Raw genomic sequence first — 22,736 nt, forward strand, 5'->3', positions numbered from 1 at the left:
ACACCAAATGAAGCATTTTAAAAACATTTGTATTTTAATTTTGCTTCTTACACAGGTATCTTCTATTGCTTTTGAATGGTTGTTATAACAGAAAATAAATGCGATTCAGTGAAACTCTGTAATTACTTTAGAGAACAGTTTCTGAAAATAGTATTTTTGGGGGTGGGTCCTGGTGAAAACATTGCTGGTTATAAATCAGAGCATTGTTCTTTTCTCCTGGGCAGAATCTATGTATGTCCTTTTGTTCTGGTGGTAACTGCAGACAATCAATAAGGTCCAAAGCTGCTGGTTCCTCTCCGCCTAGGTCCCAAGAGCCTGACTTGTGATGTTACTGAAATACCTCACAAGTTAGGGTCTCAGGGACTAGGAAAAGTCTGGTTTGGCTGCAGTAGAATTCTTCTTCTTTGGTGATAAGGCTAGCTTAGAAATTACAGTTGGGTCCAGTCAAACTTTTCCCTCTAAATACTAATGAAAATACATATGTAGAAATAGATATATGACACATAAAAGTTAGGATGAGCTGAATATTCATAATGACCATTTACAGACCTTAAAATAATGAAGAATATGAGAAACAATACAAACAATGAACAGTTAAGAGTCATCCCATTAGATCCAAAGAATAAGACTACAAATGGGTTAAAACCTGTTTCTAGCAGATTTGTACAGCAACACCATAGTTCTATTACATGCAAAAAGGATTATATCCCAGTAATGGGACCCTGATTGAAATTTGGCTTCCCATTAGCCTTCTATATAGCACAACTGTTAAGTTGGCTCCAGGACATATAATACTTTCAATCTGATTTAAATATATACTGTTGCAGTTAAGAATAAAACAAAAACTTTTTTTTTTGCATGTCATAATTTAATACCTCTGAAGCTCGAGTTTTCTCTTTGAATCTCCAAACTATTCAGACAGCCAAATATTCCCATGCATACTCTGTAGCTATTTGAGCAATGCCACTTAATAAACGTGAAACTTAAAATGCTGGCAACACAAGAACAAAAATGATTCTCTAGCTTAAATAGTTGCATTCGAAAGCTCAATACTTTGGAAAATGCACAATCCCGATCCTGTACATTCACTGAATTTCCTCCGATCTTTTAGCCTTGTTTGTGGTTGGAGAACAGAATTGGTACTTTAGGAATGATCCAAGGTTTAGTAGCATAGAACGCAGGGTAAAACCATCGGACCAGCCACAACACAAAAGTCCTGGCCACAGAAGTGGAATCTGGTTCTTCTGCAGTGGTTGATCTTAAAAGGGAAAAGAGGAGGAAAAAAAAAACACAAAAAAACACGTAAAGAATTAGAATGTTTTCCTGTAGAACAGGTGAATCATCCATTTCCAAGTAAGCTGCAAGGAAAGCTAGGCTGAACAAAATATTTGCTAACTGCCCCCCCCTCCTCCACCCTAGTACCACACCCCTTTCCACCCCCACCCCCACCCCCTGTCCAGATCTTTACTTTGCCTTGTAAGACTTTAAATATTCTGCTCCATGATGCAATGCATCATTATATAAGATCTCTTTTTGTTTATCATTTGATTTTTCCATATTGAATCAGTTATGGCTTAAAATAGCAAATAGTTTTCTTTCTTTTTTTTTTTTAAATCAAACAAAAAAAGCAGCACTCACAAAAAAAAAAAAAAAAAACAACCCCAAAAATAAAAATAAATAAAACAGCCTTTACATCTTAAGTCCATGCTTTTCCTTAAAACTGAAGATGGCTTTACCATTCTTGACCATAGCATTCAACCAATTATTAGAATGAAAAATCTCACCCCTCCATAAATATGACATTAACATAATTATACCACCCCCATCACGGAGACCCATCCTCCTTAGGGAATACATCTGATGCTCCAAAGATGGAAATCAGTCAGATTTTAGTTGCTCTCCAACGTACCTTTGCTTCTCACTGACTGACTGGCTTTTACCCTCCACGCACTCACACGCCACCCCCTCCCCTCGGCTAGACACGGGTGCCCGAGCGAGCAGGCGCGCGCACAGGCATACAGACACCCGGCGAGAGGCGAGGCACAGCCTCTGATGCTGACTCAGAGCGCTGTGTGTGCAGGGGGTGGCAGCGGCTGGTATTTTCACTGCGCTCATCATTAACATTAACTCACAGTCTAGCATCCACCCTCTCCCAGACCTGCGGGACTGCAGCATTTGCATGACGCTGTCACTCTAGCCTTTGCAGGTCATATGATGGAAGAGGAAAAAAAAAAAGAAAAGAGAAAAGAAAGAATAGGAGTGAAAAGAAAAAAGCACCCAGGCTTCCCTCGGAAATGCCTTCATTTCTTTGAGCCTCCTTATTTTTCCACCTTTCTACTTCCTCTGGGGCTCGGTCTCAGTCGTTGGACATCTTTCGGGGAAGAAAATACCTTGCGCTTCCCTGAGCCAGTAGTCAGTGGGTCCTCCCCTCCCCTCACCCTCTGGTCCCCACCCCTTCTTCCCCAATCAATAAGACAGAGCCTGTGGAAACAGGTTCTGACACTGTCTCATCCTGGATCCACGACCCTGGGCAGCAGGCAGCCAGACTCACACGTGAGAGGAGGAGAAAGAACACCAGCGATTCTTTTCCAGTCCTAGACTTTATTCTATGCCTTCTTCACCCCCCCCATACCCTCCAGCCCCCTCTGACTAAAGTGCAAAAGCACCTTCTCACTTCTGTATGAAGCCCCCAAACTGCCCGGGAGACGCAAGAGTGAGACTGATCTCTATACATTAATCATTTCTATTTAATAATGAAAGAAACTACGATTTTAATAAAAAATAATTGCTTAACATTTTTTATTAGCCATGCTCTCATTTCACAAGAATGATAAACTCTGCCAGTATCTGAATCATCAATATGATTTAAACTGTGTTGAAATCTTAAGGTGCTGGAATGAAATCAACCAACAGGCTGTTAGTATATATTTTTTCGATTTTTTAAATTTATTTAAGAACTTTAAAAAATAATACCAAATAGCTGTGCGCTGGTGAATATGCAAAAGCCTTTGAGATGAAGAAATATTTGCAGGCTAAAAATATTAAAGATTGAATATATATTTACATAGATATGGATTTGTGTACATATGTGAAAACAATCTATATGCATTGTTATAGAAAGAAGTAAACGATTTGGCTGAACACAGTCATGTTTGTGCTGCCGTGTTTCACAACACAAAAGGCAGTCTATAGGTATTTACCCGGTTCCTTTGTTCTTCGATGGTTCCCTTTAATCACAGAATGTGGTACACTGCCCACCTTTCCCTTCTACGTGAGCAATATTCCTGAATTACTGATCAGACAGAGCTAGCCACCGGTGACTGCGGCATACAAGAGATACATACAAAGGAAAGAGAAGTACGGCAATTCTCAAGCCAACTCGAATGCTGCCTGGTGCTGCTGAAATTTCAGTTTACTCACACAGACAGATCCCAGCATGCACTGCGGCACTGCAGGACCAACTAAGGTAGCAGTTTGGCAACAGATCTGTGGCAACCCACGTAAAGGACAACCATTTGCAGAGGTTCCAAAGAAAACATCACACAGCCTCTAAAGAGAAAGAAGCATCTGCAGGCGGACATGTATCTCTAAAATCAGCTCCTACAGCCTCCTGATGTGAAAGAAAAGGGAAGAGAAAAGAGAAAGAAAAACTCAAGTGCAAAAACAAAAAGCACACACACACACACACACACACACACACACACACACAAGTGGGCACCAGAAGGAAACGTGGAATTAAGCACATGCTCTCATGAGAGAGAGAAAGGCAGGAAGGAAAAATAGAGAGGAAGAAAAGGAAACCCAGAAATGGGAAGAGGGAGGGGAATGAAGGGGAAGAAAGGATGAGAGTAAAGAGCAAAAGCATCACTGAGCACTGAAGCAACAAAGAAAATATGAAATTAGATGGCAGAAACCAGAGACTCTGGAATAGTGTCCAAGTTCAGAATTTAACGAAAAAGTATACCGGAAATTACTGTTTACACAGCATAGCTTTAAATACGGATTGTCTGTAGCAGTGTGATGCCTGCTGCCTTTTCCAGTTCTACTTTTAAATATACTGGTCATCTCTTAAAGCCTCTTTGCTCAGAGATTCATCTTTTTGTTTTGTTTTGTTTTGTTTTGTTTTGTTTTTAAAGCGCTTCAGCATCTGTGTCCTTTAAGCTATTTTTTTTTTCTAGACAGTTGCCCACAATTCTCTGGATAAATTAATGTCATGACCTCACTATGGCTATCAGACATAAAATGTCGACTATTTTAATAATTGAACATGCGCTTACAGCAAACTGCCTACTGATATCTTAGCTCTGTGGACTGTCTGCATAATCAATATTATTTGAAAGAAGATGTTGTAATCAATCAGTTCAATTACCACTGTCATAAATATGGGTTTAAGGTCTCATCTGACTCTAAACTTCTAATCATCAATACTAAAACATCCCTAAAGGAAACTCTGATTATGGTTAAAGTTTTTAAAGAGACGACATCTCTGTGTGTTTTATATTTAATTGAAGCAACACAACAAATGCATGGTCTTGTTAGATCAATTATTTTTATATGCTATTTGAATTTTGTTCTGTTAACTTAAAAAAATAACTAAGTTGTATCTGAATGTGTATCAAATGCTTTATTGAGTTAAAGGAAGCAATAACTATGAAATGCTTTAATTCAACCTGCTTTCTACCTTATTACTAAGGCAGGAATCTTTTATTTCTTATAAAGACCATTTGAAATCAGTTTTATTATGGGAATCATATTTAAAAAATGGTTTAAGGTAAGGGAGAAGAAGTATAAAAATTATCTACAGTAAACACTGACTCAGAGTTCAGGGGTGTGCAGAATATATTGTTTTTTATTACTTGCATAATATTTTCTTTGTTTTACTTAAATCACACTCTCCAATAAGGTACAGCAAACCACATGTAGCAATTAAAATTAAATTTAAAAACTCAGACAGAGACAAACAGTATGGTGATTACCAGAGAGAAAGGGGGTAGGAGGAGGTAGAATGGTTAAAGGGGAGATCAATGGTGATGGAGACTTGACTTGAGGTGGTGAACACACAATACCATATATAGATGATGTATTATAGAATTGTACACCTGAAATTAATATAATTTTATTAACCAATGTTACCTCAATAGATTCAATATAAAATGAAAACATCTTTCATTCATCAAAAAAACATAAAAGGTAAAAATTCAGTTCCTCTGTTGCCCTAGCCATATAACAAATGTATAATAGGACACATTGGTGGTTGCCATTTTTGACAATGCAGCTAAAAAACATTTCTAGTCTTGCATAAAGTTTATTGGACAGTGCTGACTTAAACTGTCCTTGTGAAAAGTTTATAGCATACTAATTATTGGGTCCCAATACATTCATTCTATCTACTTTAAGAGAATGAATGTACATTGATTTATTTGAAGATACATTGACGGAAGAGGATCTAGTGGTTTTCTTTATTAATAGTTTTGAAATATGCAAGACTACTCAAAGGGGTGTGTTATGTAGAAATTAACTTTAAGGTAGTTAAAGTAAAACACATCATAAGACACACACACAAATACTCAACCTAAAGTCTCTGGATAAATCTGAGAGATTCTTATGTGTGTATCCTTTCTGGAAGTGAGTCATGATCTTCTTAGTGTCAAACAACACATATCAGATATTTGTTTTTAGTAAAGGGGTCTAATAGTAGTGTAAGTAGCAAACATTAAGAGAAAGGGCACTTTTCAAAAATCCTACCAATATAAAGAAGGAATAGCATTTAAGAGCAGCAACTACTATGATGAGATTTTTTTCCTTTTCTTTTTTTTAAAGAAAAGTCATTAAGGGGCAGGGGAGACAAAAATCAGATACTGATGATCTAGGATGATCTGTTGGGAATTTTTTATTAAATAAAACACTGAGAAGAAACAGGTGTGTGTGGTGTGTGTGTGTATGTGTAGATCTTGTTAAGATAATTTTGAATTCCCAATCAGATTCTGGAACTAATTACCTTAAACAAAATAAAATGAAGTGAAATATAAATGTATATGAGTTATTAGTTTACAAATTTCATATGAAAGATATAGCTGATTTTTTAATGAGGAAAACTACCTGACCCATATTTTCTTCTAGAAGTTTAGTGTTTGGATTAGACGATGATTAGTGTTCAACTCAGACAACTTCTTGACTGGTATGCAAAAGAATTATTTGTCAACCTGAAAGTAGTTTTTTTTTTCCCCTTTCTCTTTTGATAAATAAGTGCAAAGCATCCCAATTAACATGGAAAAATAATGTCATAGATTTCTCTTCCTTTCAGGGATAATACTTTAGATTATAGCATGTGAAATCCAATCTTCTTTCTCCTATTTAGGAAATGGATATAATTGTAACTCTCCCTAGCAATCTTTCTGTGTTTCTCCCATCTTCCCTCCCTCCCATTCTCCTTTCCCCATCCTCTCCCCACTCTGCATCACCCAAGTAGGAAATCCACTTGCCAATCCAGTCTGTCATCAATACCCACAAGGGGACCACATTCAAAGCCACACTAGAGATGAGACCGAGTAGAACAAGTCTGAGGCAGGGGTAATTAGAGCAACCACATGAACTTGAGGGAGGTCTTGGGGGGACAATGACAATAATAGCCACTGTTGTTCAGCCATACGCATGAACAGATAGGTTTGAGGATGCCGGTGGAGTATTGCTCTTTCAGGAAAAAGGCAGGATATCATAATGAGGGGCAATTTGGAGACCACAAAAAATGTTGTCATTATCAAATTGTATTTAAATCTGGAAAAGTATTTGTCAAAACTTACCAGGATTTATACAGACACTAGTAGTAAATGAATGTTTCTGCTGCATTGATGTGCTTCCTTACAGGTGAGATAGTAAAGAACTCATCTTGGCTTTTGAAGATGGGACCAAGTGGAAAGGTTTAAGTGATAGCAAATGAATTAAAAATCACTGCCATATTTAGAGCTTGAATCTATGGCCAAGGAGCAATAATAATTTATGTTTTAGCGACGTAACTATAGAAGAACACTACTTTCCTTACATTTTATAAACAACACTTTGAAAGAAAGTTGGGAAGTGGGAAGGGGACCTATCTAGGAGTCAGGAAACTGGTTCTAGTGCCACTGGGTTCTAGTTTGTGGTCTTGGATAAGTCATTTAACTCTAAGAAACTTTGTTCTCTTACCTTTACCCTTAAAATTAGGAAGAATGACTAGGTTAATCACCAAGGCTCAGTTCAGCTCTAAAATTTTGTCCAATGAGGAGGAGTACAATTGGAAACCCATGTTGGTTATTACTACCTCCTGGTTACAGTATTTGCATACATAATTGTCTCATTTAATCCTCACAGTACAGACCTGTAGTATTTATGCCAGAAAGACTAATGCTATACGGTCTTTTTTATGTCGTTGGACTATCTCACCTAATAACTGAATCTAAAAAATGTGTAATTTCATATTAGCCTCATAATAAGGTAATATTAAAATGTTATATTAGACTAGGGGCCCAGTGCACGAATTTGTGCACAGGTGGGGTCTGGTCGGCCCACCCGCAATCGGGGTTGGGGGGCGATTGGAGGAGGGGCTGGCTGGGAGGAGATTGGGTGAGGGGGGCCGATCAGGGTCCTGATTGGGCCAGTTGGCTGCTGCATCACGCATCATAGCGACGGGTCATTCCAGTTGTTCCGGCATTCCAGTCACTTGAGTGGCCAGATTATTATGTTATTATGATCTCTGAACACATAATAATCTGGCCACTCAGTATATATATATATATGACTGCCTCCCTCACCCTAATAATATAATAAATATTATATATATATATATATATATATATATATATATATATATATATTAGAGGCCTGGTGCATGAATTTGTGCATGGGTGGGGTCTGGCCAGCCTGGCCAGAGGGAGGGGACATGGGCAGTTGGCCAGCCTGCCTGCTGGTCAAACTCCTGGTAGAGGGGACAATTTGCATATTAGCCTTTTATTATAGGATATACACTGAGTGGCCAGATTATTATGCGTTCAGAGATCATAATAATCTGGCCACTCAGTGTGTGTGTGTGTGTGTGTGTGTGTGTGTATATATATATATATTTTTCCCCCCTATGGATTACCCTATCCATATTTAAATTTTCATTTATTTGAAACAATATATAATATGTAGGCTGGGGCAAAAGTAGGTATATAGTTGTTCATATGGAAAATAATGAAATAATTAATAAATAATAATACAAGAATAAATTCTGTGTTTCACAGACTTACAAATGTAAACCTACGTTTGCTCCACCCTAATTTTCAATTTAGGGTGAGGGAGGCAGTCATTTTCTAAGAGTTAGAAAAATGTGTATACACTGTTATAGTACACACACTGAGGAGAAGTCATATTTTCTTTGGATAACTTATTTGTAAAATATTAGCATATATAAATAAAAAAATTTAGGTTTAATTGATTGAATAAATGCTTTAGCTTTTAATAATGCATTTATAAAATCTCCTTAAGTGAATTTTAGAAAATTTGAATAACAATGTATTAGAAAATTAGGTGAACCATAAGTTTTAAACTCTCTATCGACTATCAAGTACTTTAAAAACATCTTTGTTGGTTTCAAAAAATACTCATTTTCAATGCTACTTAATTTAGGTAGAATAAAGTCATTAACAGATAGTTATTATTCTGATTGCTCGTAATCAATTTTATTCTAGAGTCTTAGAGTTTTCTTCACTAGGAAAATTATTCTAATTTTGTAGGGTCTTTTTTATTATAAAGAAAAGAAAATACTTTATTCATTGATCACAGTAGGTAAGAATGGAGCACAAATGATAGAATAAATTAGCTTAAATAAAAAAGTATTCCTTCTTTAGATACTGTTATTTCCTTCCTGATTTTTCCTATTAAAATGATGTATACTTTTGGAATCTAATATCACACAATCATACATGTTCTTTTCTAGATTGAATTTTCACTTTGCAATATCTATGCTCAGTGATAGAAACTATATCCTGATTAATACACTCTTAGAAGTATAAATACTATGAGTTTAACTTTTGAAAATATATTCTTTCATGAAGAATGCCACTATAGCATAGTCTCAAACTTTATTACATAGGTTTTCAATATAGGTTGAAGAAGTTTCCTTATATGGGAGCAGAAGAAAATGCTTCTAGGGGTTATCAACATCATTTAAATATTTCTGAACAGTGGAGGTTCAAGTGCATCCTGTATCCTCATGCTTTGTTCTCATTCTTTCCAATCAATTGTATTGATTTGTTAAGGGTTAGAGGGTACACTTTCGTTGATCAAGAAAATAGCCTGATACAGCAAAACTGTCTGCTAACTCAAGACAGATCAATCCCACCTTTGTTTCCTTTTAGATACATTATGGTTATTCATTCTGCCTCACCTAAATTACATAATACATATATTAGCTCAAGAAAGGAAATGGATAAAGAACTGTCTATTTTTATGGAAAAAAAAGTGATAGATTTCTGCGTATTTCCCCTCACCATCGAACTTGGTGGACATTGTAATATCTGATCAAGTGTTGGCCTCGTTCTCAAGTTCACTAAATAATTCTGTCCATTTTCAAAATTGTACAAGGCATGAGCAAAGAAACTTCCAAAAATATTGAGTTCATTTAGAAAATCAGTGTTTATTTGAGAAAATAAAAGTGAAAACACATCATTGTAACTTTTTTTTTTTTTCCAGAGCCACCTTACTCACTCATTTTTTAAATGCCTTAATGGAACTGTTTGAGCTACAAAGAATCCACTGATCCGGACAGCTTTATAACTTGAAGAAACTGAAGAACTCAATTTAAGCTAGCTTTGGTAAATAATTTAAAACAAAAACAAAAACAGAAACCACCATACAATGGTACAGTAGTCTATTAATCCTATTGGGAGGGTATTTTGTAAGACTGTAGTTAAACCTCCAAAGTTACTAACATTTTGACGTTTACTGACCTGAAAAGCCACATGCTCTTCCTGCTTTCTCTGCAAACCTTACTGAGATAACAATGAAAATATTCACAAACCCAAACCCTCATAGCCTCAGTGGTCCACAGGCATGCCACATTTTTTATAGTAATGCCTGATCATACTTCTTTATTTAGAATATACTTAATTCATTTTCTATGATGTGCCATGAGCCATAACTCATTAAAAAATGGTTAAATTGGAATTTTGGTTTGGATACTTTGCTATTATGAAGCTTTGAATTTAAGAGAAACATATTTCCGTTCCTATGCTTGACAAAGACATGTTTTCAAGTACACATTAAACAAAAGAGACCGGCTTTTCAATGACCAAACGCAGTGTTCTGTAGGACAGAAAACTTACTGCTTCTCTTACATGCGAGACCTTTAAAATATTTGCTAGATGACAGCGTTCTTTAAAAAAAAAATAGTTTCTTTAGTGAAGAATTAAAGCTGAATATGCAACATTTCTTAGGAGCATTGAATAAATCTATTTGTCCAGCTTACTTTGCAAAGACTGTGTAGAAAACAGCACCATAAACACTTTCAGTCCCCACACAAGGGCTAAACAAAGAGTCCTCTTTCCAGCCATCTAATCGGGTAATTTATTTTTTCAACCATCACATATAAATCGAAACACAGCTGTAACCAATGACTTGCAGATCCAGTTCCCAGCCAGCTGGAATCAGTTCTGCTGAAACAGCAAGATTTTTACATTGTTCACTTCTGTACATCTGGAGAAATCATTGAGGTTCAAAGGTGACCAGAAAATCTCTTTAAGTAAATTCAATCGACAGTGAAGATTTGCCTTAAGAACTACAAACTCCACGTCCACTTTTTACAAAATGTTCATCTCAAAAAATGAATGCTTATAATGGCTATTTGCATCCTCATCAGTATAGGCTTTATGAGTTGCTAATTGAATTAAGCGCTGAAATGCTGGTTTCTTTCAAACAAGTTGCTTAGGGTTCTTCAAAAACTTTTTTTCCAAGGAGTGGTAGCTATTTGAAGCTGGTTACATTAAAACACTATGTTACATGCAGAAACACCAGGGGACCGTAAGAGCCTGTAAGGAAACCAGATACCAGAAATGTACCTACTCATATCTCAAATTTAATCATGTTTAGCTAGTATAATCCTCTATTTAGATAAAATGAGGGAGAAACACTATCCGAAAGAAAGCAGGCTGGAATATCTCCCTCCAGCGAGGCAGGCAAATCCCCAAGGAGCCAGAGTCCTGGGAGAAACAAGCTCAGATCAAGAATGTTCCACATGCAATCTTGCAGGGAGGTGGTTTCTGGCAGGAGAAGAAAAGAAACCCCAGAGCAGCAGCCACTTTTGCTCAGCCCCAGGAGCCTCTAACCACACGGAGGGCACAGTGATGGCTCCACCAAAACCCAAACAGACACGGCCCATTCGGAGCCTTCCATAACAATTAGCCAAAGCAACCAAAATCTCAGAGACTAAACGTATTCCTGGCATTTAAATTATACACTATAATACATCGCTTCAAATGCACCATTTTCTTCACTAGAGTCATCAAAAAGATATCCTACCCCTTGGGAACATGAATACGCAAACAAATCGCCAATATACTTTGTTTTCCCTCCTTTATTTAAATCGATATAAAAGTAAACAAGTTATTCTCCTTATGTAGGCATCTTATTAAATGTGTGGCTATTTCAGTCACACTGGATCAACAATCCGTCACTTCCTGATGAAGAATACCTCTAACTAAAAAGAGTAAAAAAAGCAAATGGTAGTAAAGTACACTTCAGTTTATAATGAACGACAGACAGACGGTGATCACGTAATACTAAGTTGAAATTCCCCATTAGATATTAAATTCCCATAAAGGTGGTTAAGTTCATTCACTTGATTTTGTGTGTCAGTCACTAGATACATGGGTTATAGAAAAATAGTCTGGAACAGTTAGAAATGTGATTTAATAAATAATAAAATATTCACTCATGAGGATTACCTTTAAAAATGTCAGGGCAATAGAAATGTTAGTCCCTTATTTAAAATTAGTTGTTATCAAGGTTTGATTAACTTTCTATCCATTTTGTTTCTCACAATTTCTTTGACCTCTTAACTATAAACAGTTAATATGTATTTTATGCCACATAGGCTATGAACACTACAGAAAAATGCCATATTGATGTCATCTGATATGATGATTTAGAAGTGGATTTAGAAATTTTAAATTTGAAAAATGTATGCCAATTCTCTTCTTCAAGGGTGGTTTCTTATCTAGCTTTCAACTGGTAGACTGAGGAAAAATCGTCTAAAATAGGCAAATATTCCATATCTATTTGTGATGTACTTTGCTCTTATTATACTAAAATATTATTTAGTCCATTAATATTAGCTTAACTCTTTTTAAGTACTAACAAGACATAATATTTCATCAATATTCCAAATCCTTTGTTGTGACTACTATATATGAACTTTGTGATAATAAAAGCTTTAATTTCTTTGGTCGAGGTGTTAAGAAAGCCACAATATAAATTTTAAAATGTATTAAGCATGTTACATCTTTGCCCCACCCTGTATAATTACCAATAAACTAGCTTAAATAGTTATATTGAATCATTCCTTAATTTAGGCTTTTAAATCTTAATAATTTATTTTTAACCATTAAGGCAGCATTTATTTATATTAGTTGTTTGCTTATATGCATATTTTGTTTGTAATCATTTCAATATTAAAGCCTCCATGGGGAATTGGTAGAGTTTTACATATTTAAAAGTGGTTTGGAACTTGCCAAGGTAAAAAGTAATAAAAATACACATTCAAGGAGGGGTGAAAAATCCAGTTTTGTTGCATAAAGATGAAGATGAGACAGAAGGAAGGAGGGGTTGGAGAAGAAACATGGGGTGAAACAGAGAAAGGACTCATAAGTCAAGTTTTTTAACATATTCTAGAGCCTTCCTAAATCAAATAATACTTCCAAGTTAGGATTACATATTAACTAATTTGTCTCTTTTCTATTTAAAGAAGAATATGTAGTATTTAAATGATTTCTTCTCTATCCTATATAATAAAAGGCTAATATGCAAATCAACCGAACGGCGGAATGACTGGTCGCTATGATACACACTGACCACCAGGGGGCAGAAGTTCAACACAGGAGCTGCTCCCTGGGTTAGTGTGCTCCCACAGCGGGAGTGCTGCTCAGCCAGAAGTCAGGCTCATGGCTGGTGAGTGCAGCGGCGGTGGCACGAGCCTCTCCCGCCTCCACGGCATCACTAAGGATGTCTGACTACTGGCTTAGGCCCTCTCCCCAGACTGCAAGAGGGTGCAGGCCAGGCTGAGGGACCCTCCCCCCACCCCTGAGTGCACGAATTTCATACACCAGGCCTCTAGTTTCGGATAAAAGAGAACTGGATCTTATAAAGACTAGCAAAATACTGACAGGTTTATCTTTGAAGTTCAAATTCACCACTGCATCTGACCAGGAATAAAGATTTTTGAAAGTCTACTCTCACCTTTATAGTTTTAAATTTTGATGAGTTTTCTTTGTCAAACTCTGGCATGTTTAGTCACTGCTCTATTCAGGATTGGGTCTTGATCATATACATTCAAAATGAAATACCAAGAGAAAATAAGCAGGATATTTAAAAATCATGAGATCATGAGCAGATGTTCTGATTCTTTGATTGGCTTATCACATATACTGACTCCTTGTCAGAAAGTGGATATTACTATGCATTTTAGAATGTTTTATCCAAGAGTTTAGCTAAATTCTCTAGGCTAGGAAGTAATAGGCCATTAATTTAGGTATAGATTCTTTGGGGGGGAAATACTGCATGTATGTATAATACAAACAAATACATTTATTCACATACATATAAATATATCATATTTTATGCTTTAATTATCTTTTCAGTCATTCAAAGGGTAAACAATGATTCATAGATTTGTAAAGATGTAAAGAAATCAGGTATCTACAAGAGGGGTTTTTGTCTTTGGAGGCTTGATAGATATTACCTATCAATAAGCAAAGATATAGACCTTGGTGCTAACAAATTGATTTAATTAGACTAAAATTAGGAAATCTTTCAAGATCATATAACATTCACATTAGGGTCAAATTTTGGCATTTTCTTTTTCTAATATCCCAACCTGTGTAGTTAAATAAGTTTTAAAGAGTGAAAATTTCATCTTTTCAAAGAAAGAATTATAAAACATGTTTGAAATCTTGAGTCTATTTTTTTTCCATAGGATCTACAATGCTTCCAACTATACCATGTTAATGCAGCTGTCTTTCCATACCTTTAAGCAGTAGAAATCTCCCAAAATATTATAGGCCCTATTATAAATAAGGTAGGGATAGAGCTTGTGAATTACATGAAGACAATGTCCATGAACTAGCCTAAACAGAAAATTATACCCATATAATTATACCCATATCCTTATATATGTGCAGATAATTAAAGTGAAGTGAGAGGGGGGAAAGGTGATTTGAAATACTTATTGCCTATATAGAACCAACCTCATACAAATAAAATGTTTGATATGTAAAAATTAGAAAAATGATACTCAAATGGGCACTTCAAAAGAATCAGATCTGTGAAGAAGAGTGACATGATGTAATTTCTAGAGCTTTCATTCAGTCTTGAATTTAATTTGACATTTATGAGTTTCTACTGTGTACAAGTGACCAAGTTGCAAAAAGGATTTAAAAAAATAAGAGAAACTGCCTCTTTCCTCAAACAGCTTAATATGCGTAGAAGAGTCAGACATAAACAAAATTATAATACCTAAAAATATGAAGCCCACTGTTTAAAATTTTTTTAAACCTCATCCAAGGAGTGAGGATACTTTTTTCCATTGATTTTTAGAGAGAGTGGAGGGAGGGGGCCAGGGGAGAGAGAAAGAGGAGAGAGAGAGAAACATCAATGTGAGAGAGACACATTGATTGGTTACCTCTCACTCACACCTCATTCAGGGCCAGGGATTGAAACTGCAACTGAAGTTCATGCTCTTGACCATGAATCAAACCCACAACCCTTGGGTATGAGGGCCAATGCTCTAACTACTGAGCAAAACTGACCTGTAGGCCTGAAGCATACTGTTAGATGCAAAGTGCTATGAAAACACAGCGGCGAGAGACAAGTATTGAATGCTATAGAGAAGGTTTATAGCAACAAGCTCCATTTGAGTTGAGCCTTCAAGGAACAGAAGGTTCCTTGATGAAGCAAAGGTAGAGGGGAAAAGCTCCTTAGAAGAAGCAAAGGTAGAGAGAAAGAGACATCTAATTTGAGGGCAGAGAAAGAGGAAAGGCTCAAACTTTTGTAAAATGTTTGGGAAATGACCAGGAGAGAGTGGTAGAATGCAGCTGGCTTATGCAAAGGCAGTTCTTAGGAAAAATGACCAGGCAGTTGGATTGAAACACAGTTTTAGAAGGTCTTTAATGTTATACCTGGAATTAATTATTTAGGCAAAAAAACAACAACAACCCAACAACTAAAATCTTTTTGAGAAGGGTTTTTTTTTATTAGTATAATGAGCAAACAACAATAAAACCATAATTACCATGTTTAACACCCAATTCCTTTCTAGTCCTGTGCTGGTATACTTCCTATCATTTTATCATCACACCTAGAGGCCCGGTGCATGAAAATTCGTGCACTCGGGGCGGTGTGTGGGGGTGGGACCCTCAGCTCAGCCTGCACGCCCTCACAATCCAGGACCCCTTGGGTAGGGTCCCTAGGCCTGGCCTGAGATCAGGGCCTATTGGGGCTTTCCTTCCCCCGGCTGCAGGGAGCTGGGCCCACCCCCATCGCTGCCACTTCTGGCCATCTGTGCAGCATTGCCCCTGCCACCTCCTGCCACCAGTAGCCTCCCTCTGCAGGCAACAGGCATGGGGTGCGATGGCTTGGCTGGCCTCGGCCTCCCTCTGTGGGGCGATTGCTGGCCGCCACACACCTGCCACAGAGTCGCTGCTGGTGGCCTGGGCCTCCTCTCTTTCTTTGCTGGGAGGTGGGGCTAGCCCTGCGAGGGGCTGTCTGACTATCTGATTGCCCCTAACCACTTGCCTGCCTAACTGATCACCCCTAACTGCTTACTAGGGGGTGGGGCCAGCCCTGTGAGAGGCCATCTGCCTACCTGATCACCCCTAACTGCTGGCCTGCTTACCTGATTGCCCCTAACCACTTGCCTGCCTACCTGATCACCCCTAACTGCTGGTCTGCCTACCTGATCACCCCTAACCCTTTGCCTGCCTACCTGATCACCCCTAACTGCTTGCTGGGGGGCGGGGCCAACCTTGCGAGGGGCCGTCTGCCTACCTGATCACCCCTAACCACTCTGCCTGCCTGCCTGATCGCCCCTAACCACTTGCTTGGGGGCGGACCGAGCCTGATGAGGGGCCGTGGTGGTTCTGGTCTCTGGTCGTTCCAGTCATTCCACTTATAGTGGCTGGCCTTTTATTATATAGGATAACTCCACCAGGTTAAGTGTTTACCATTATTTGGCATTTACTGACAGGGAATCTGAGCATTAAAGATAGTTCTGTAATGTACCCAAATGCCATAACAGTCAATAAATGGCTAAAATTTGATCCTGACCTATCTGATTCCAAAATTATCTCTTAACTGTTTTGTCAGACCACCTCTTAAAATTAAATTGGCCTATCTGAGAGTAGTACACTTTTGAATTTGCATCTCACTACCCAACCACATAGGCAGTCTACATCATATCAGGAAGACCCACAAAGAACTTCTGATAGGGCACAAAGATTCTTTCTAGGGATCCTTTTATATTCTGAAGTGACAAAAGTAAAGAAACAGAGGTCTGTCCAATCCCAAAGCTCATGTTCTTTCCTTCATCACATGCAACAATTTGTCTAGTTAATAATTTAAGTACCAGGATAAAATTTCATCTTGGGAGTGTACCATAATTTTCTTAAATGTTTCCCAACTGCTGAGGCTCTCTAGGGATTCCAATTTGGGGATTTTATGAATGGTGTTGAAACCAATACTTTTCTCCATGTGTCTTATTCCTATTTGAATTCCCTTTTGTATAACATTGCAGAAGTGGGAATATTATGATGATTTAAAACAACTGAGTAACTGTGGCATAACAATAATTGATGGCCTAGAGATGCCTTCCACTTTTATTTGAATTTTACTATATATCAAACTTAGGACTATAATATATAATATACTTCTTTAAAGCCTTTGCTTATAAGCTGCATTCACTCATTCATTTTTCCATTGGTTCATTACTCAAACATTTTGTTGCTCATCTATTTCTAATCTGATGACACATTACATAACTGAAAAATCAGCAAAGATAAGGCTTTTCTTTATCTGGTAGATTTTGAGAGTAGTCACTGCCTAATTTAATGTTCAAAGGACATATCAACAAAATAGTCTATTCTCTCCCATGTGGTAGTCTCAAGTTACATGATAAAAGAACATTTGGGCGGTGTACCATTATGTCTATTCCAAGAAATAAGGTCAGTTAGTGGAACATCAAAGTTTGTACCAAATCTCCCATGAGGAGTTTATCAAAACAAGAAATATACCAGTTTGAAGGCTTTTATTTGCATTTCTATTTCATTCACATTTCTAACATTTCTAACCTTTGAAAAATAAGCCCTTAAATCACAAAGAAGTAAGCACAAATACAACACAGAATATGAGTTTTTGAGAAGTCTAAATGAATGTTAAAAGCAAACAGTGCTTCTAATTGGGGAATTTACTGTATACAAGAAAAGCAGGTGAAAAAAATACACTGAAACTTAGAAGCTCTGAGTGCTAATATTGCCCAAGCCATGTTCACTGTGTAACTACAGACAGGCTACTTAACACTTCAAGGATACTACTGCATTGGACTGGAATGTCAAGTTTGCAGCTTTAAGAGCAATGGAAACAAAAACTGCTATATTAATGTAAAATAACATTTCCATGTAACAGATTGATTTGTGGTTATTTCACCTGCTATTTTTAAAGCAAATTTTGTTAAATGGAAACAAAATCCAATTGATTCCCATTTTTTAAAACTTGGCTTTATGCATCTGGAATGAAGTGACAGAGTTGTTGGGTTATGAATACATGAAGCAGAGCAGAGAGTAAAGGGAAATGTCCAAACTTCTTCCTTTGATTGCTGTCCAGAAGGTTTAGCAGGATGAAAGGAAATAAAGACAGTGTGTAGAATTTTCAGGATCTGGGGCCATTATTATTGACTTGAGGAATCAGATAAATAAAATCTCCAAACTGTAATAATGTACGTGTCCCTTCCAAAAATTTTTAGATTTACAAACCAATGAAGAATATGAAAGACATTTTAGGCGCCTTCAAAGAGATGACTTTATATTAATTTTTAAAGTAACTACTTACACCCAGATGCTAAAAATCATATCTACTACTTATGGGAAAGAGGAGGAGGTGAGAGACCAAGTCAGCGAAATGTAGTATTTACTGTTTTCCTTCATGCAACCTGGTCTTTCTGTCCTAAAAGCAGTAGCAATGGGGGACTTTCTCACCAGGCTGGGAGGGCATCTATCAGGTAGATTCTTGAATAAGCCCAACCAATTTCAAAGGAAGCTGACTTGTGATTGCAAACATTTGATACCCAATTTTTATCACTGTAAAGTAGTACGACATGCCCATATATCTTAGGTGATTATATAGCTACTTTTATTTTTTATTAATTTTTTAAATCAATAAATCATATGGGGATATAGAAGGCATATTTCTCTTCTGACTACACTTCATCCTCTGCTCAGGTGGCCCTCAGAATAATTGGAAAGATAGATCTCTGTTAATTAAATAAAATGTCCTTCTTTAGAAGTGAAAGTATTTCGCTAAGGGTTATTTCTTAAAGAGAAGGAAAACATGTTGTGCACTGCATGAATTAGAAGCATACATTATAACAACAAAGGAACAGAAGCAACAGAACAAAGTCGAGCTTGTTTAATGAAAAATGCTTATTCATTCATTCACTCCTTACAGTCAAAACGTCTCATGAAAATGCTGCCCTGAACAAATCATAGAGATAGAATTTCTAAACAAAGACTATTTGATCTGCCTAATTTTCAGGACAGCTATCTAGGCTGTACCTACAATTTTGTTGTTGTTGTTAATCCTCACCCAAGGATATTTTTCCATTGATTTTTAGAGTGGAAGGGAGAGGGAGAGATAGAGAGAAACATCCATGTGAGAGAGACACATAGATTGGTTGCCTCCTGAACACACCCCAACCAGGTCTGGGAAACCTGCAACCAAGGTACATGCCCTTGACCAGAATTGAACCCGGGACCCTTTAGTCCATGGGCCAACACTCTATTCACTGAGCCAAACTGGCTAGGGCTGTACCTACAATTCTTTAGGAAAGAGTTATTTGAGAGTTTCTGCATATCTCAAACATGTCTGGAATGTTGTGTTCCTTTCTTCAGAATGGTTTGCCCTATCCTGAAAAACACCAAGTTAGAATTTAAAGAAACCCTTGTAAATTTTCCTTGAGATTAAGTACAAAATGTGTTAGATAGTATTTTTAAAAATATGAAGACAAGAAAGTAAATCACAGAACAGTTTGTTCTTGAGAAATAACAATGGAACATAATAAAAAAGATGAAATTACTGAGGACTGCAGAATTTAAGAACATAGGAGGTTCAAACGTGTTACTCTCACATTCCTTGCTTTCCTGTTACACTGGCATGCATCCTCTTTCACTTGGGCATTTTATTAGACAACCCCCATATCCCAAGCTACTCATCCGCTGAGCAGATGAATTTCGATAATTTGAAAACCATGCCTTCTAGTCTGCCTCACAACCACTAATGAAGCTGTGGGATAACAGAAATCCCTACTACCCTTGCCCAGTTGAGTACCTCTATTTTTACCTACATTCAGGATGTTTTTGCTGCCATTCCTATAATTACCATTGGCTTTTAAACGAACTTTTAAATGGTAATTTTGTGACTGCCTCTTTTTCCTTTGAGACTTTAGAAATGACTTCATAAAATACTTGATTAATTTTACCCAGTTGTCTTCATTTGAAGTTTAGATGTCATAGTTTAGCATGAGTATTGTTAATAAATGTTGATTTTATCTTTATAGCAATTTTTAAAAATATGTTTGACTTTGTTTTCAAATAATAATATAACCCAAATTCTTTCTACTCATACATGCAAATTCATTACATAAATTTCTATTACATTTTCTCGTTTTTACTGGAGCAAAGGAAACCTTTACGTTCTCCCAAAGGGCAGCAATAACACAGCTCTCAGGAAGAAAGAAGTGGCCAGAGAACTGAATTTCATGAACGTAATAACATTTTGGAGCTTTAGGTCACGTTATGTCTCTGATATTAAAAAAAAAAAATTCTTATGCCTTGAGGCCTGGCTATCAGAGAGCATCCCTTAGTTCTAGGTTAAGAGTCTACACCAAGGAGACCATTACCTATTCGCCTTACCTGGTATAAAAAATAGTTTACTTCTAGAAAAGTTATTAGGAAAGAACATACCAGTTTTTAATTTTGTATTGAAGAATGTATCCAATTCACATATGACTTAAGAAATGTGTACATATATATTACATAGAAGAGAATTTAACAAGGTTAACATTACAAGGTCTCTTCCCTCCAGTGAAAACAATGTATGGAAAAGTGCAATAGTGAAAGAGGTAACACCGGCTTCCTGAGGAAGTCCAGATGCCCACATTTCACAAAGCATCGCACGAGCCATGTTGGAATGACCTGTGGATTCAACAAGTATCTAAAAGCCATCACTTGCTGTAGACTCACTGACCAGATTATCTGCCAAGCCCATCCTTCTTTTTCCTGCAACAGAATGGACTTACCTTTACTTTGGCTATTACCACCTAACAGGCAGCTCAGAGGGAATGGAATCACGTACTAGTAGGTAGGACCAAACAAGGCCTAAATTCTGAGCATCAGAGAACTATTCAACTATTTGAACACTGGCATTCTAAATAGGCCCATGAAACTGAATTTAACATAAGCAAAGAAAAATAATTCAAGAGATAAACAACAGAAAAGGAAGATTCCTGAAAAAAGATTAATCAAACATGAAGGAAAGATGCGCTTCTACTACAACATAATCACCCAATGAGTCTGTACACTGATGATATGACATAAATATTAATTTTGATCAGCAGCTGGTTGAATCTGCAGATGGAAAAACACAACAACCAATGAATATGAAGGGTTGATTACATTTACTGAAAAAAATCCACATATAAGTGGCTCCCTTGCAATCCCATGTTGTTGTTCCAGGGTCAAGTGTAGTTATTTGAACATTAACCTTTTTGAAGAATTACACATAAAGCTCTTCATAGTTATTCTGAATTAAGGTATTCAAAATTAAGGTGTTTTATTTTATTTAAATGAATCGAATGAATGAAAAAGAATGTGTGTGTTCTTAAAGGTAAGCATAGCACAGACAAAACACTGTGAGTAAATCTTTCAGTAGCAAAAGGGGCAGAGCAGGTAGTACAGCCTATTTTATTTTGAAAACCCATCATTTCCCTATAAATAGATAATGGATGTCAACATGCCTATTCAGAACCTCACAATAAAATGAAATAACTTTTTCCCCATCAACATCCTTGAGTAGGAAACGTTTCATATATGAGTATCCTAATTTTGGGATTCAAAACAAGCCTTATATGTTCAAATACAAAGAGTTTATTATGCCATTAGTTTCCTTGTAGCCCTTTCTAAACTCTATTTATAGGACACAACTTAATTCATCATAAGTGGCTTTTTATCTTGTATTCATTTGGTTTCCATTTAGTTTATTCCACAGGATCAAGGGGAAAGTGTGCCTGCCATCAGATCTTCCCCATAAGATTCACCAGAAGGAGAATACACACAGGCAACAGTTTTTGAGGCATTAAAAGTAGCAGCCTCAGGATGAATAAACACAGACTATGAACGTTCGCACTACATATTGTGAAGCGTTAATTGAAGAATGTTTATTTGGCACAAGAGGTACCCTTTTTTTTTTGTACATTCCATAAGATGGTGGCATCATGTTTACATGGCTATGCCACCTTGCTGCAGTGCATTCTTCAAAACAGATGCAAAATACTTCCTAAATTACCTTTTCCAATGCTGAATCCATAAACTTAATTCAATTTATATTTTGAAACCCAAGATGGAAAAGATGTAGTATCACCTAGATCCGATGTCTTTTACAAGGTTGAAAGGTCTCAAATATAAACTGATTTCACTGCAGAAGGTTTGTGATGCCTGTGCATGGGTGAGTCTACTGTCCGAAAAAAATAAGTATGTAAATTTGATATTTCTTATGCGTGGTACTCACTTTTTTTTAATTTGCAAGAAATAGAATTCTTGAAGTCCTTTCAGCCTACTGAACAAGAAAAGTAGCAAAGAGATAAATCTAGGACAAATATGGAGTCAAGAGACACATATCAATACATAGGGGAGAATTTTTTCTAAGAAAAATATTAGTGGACAATATTGAAGATATTATAATGATTCACTTTAAGGAAGACCTTCTGATTTTGATGCATGGTGTTGTGGTGTTAATAGCCAGTGAGAAAATAAGAACACCAAAAATGCTAAGATTTGATAAAGGGGTGTCATAATAAACCCCTGGAGTCTTGAAAATCAGGGAAACCTGAACAATATGTGGGTCTTATGTCAATTTTAATAATTCAAAGTAAAGCTTTATTTTTTAGTATACATGAAACTTAATGTAAAAACAATGTTTCTCTTATTTAATTGTTTTAAAACAAGGGACCCATAATTTTCCATTTC

General features: G+C 36.7%; 1 protein-coding gene across 3 annotated transcripts in view; it reads right to left on the reverse strand.

Moving 5' to 3' along the window:
- Positions 1-394: 394 nt before the first annotated feature.
- Positions 395-22,736, reverse strand: part of LOC307094044 (uncharacterized protein) — a 322,974-nt gene continuing 300,632 nt past the window's right edge. For all 3 annotated transcript variants that reach the window (XM_079762508.1, XM_079762509.1, XM_079762505.1), the window contains one exon: positions 395-1,258. The gene's annotated coding sequence lies outside the window, so the exon portion shown is untranslated. The remainder of the gene's footprint in view (positions 1,259-22,736) is intronic.

The sequence above is a fragment of the Cnephaeus nilssonii genome, assembly GCF_951640355.1.
Source record: "Cnephaeus nilssonii genome assembly, chromosome: 3".
NCBI classification, from domain to species: domain Eukaryota; kingdom Metazoa; phylum Chordata; class Mammalia; order Chiroptera; family Vespertilionidae; genus Cnephaeus; species Cnephaeus nilssonii.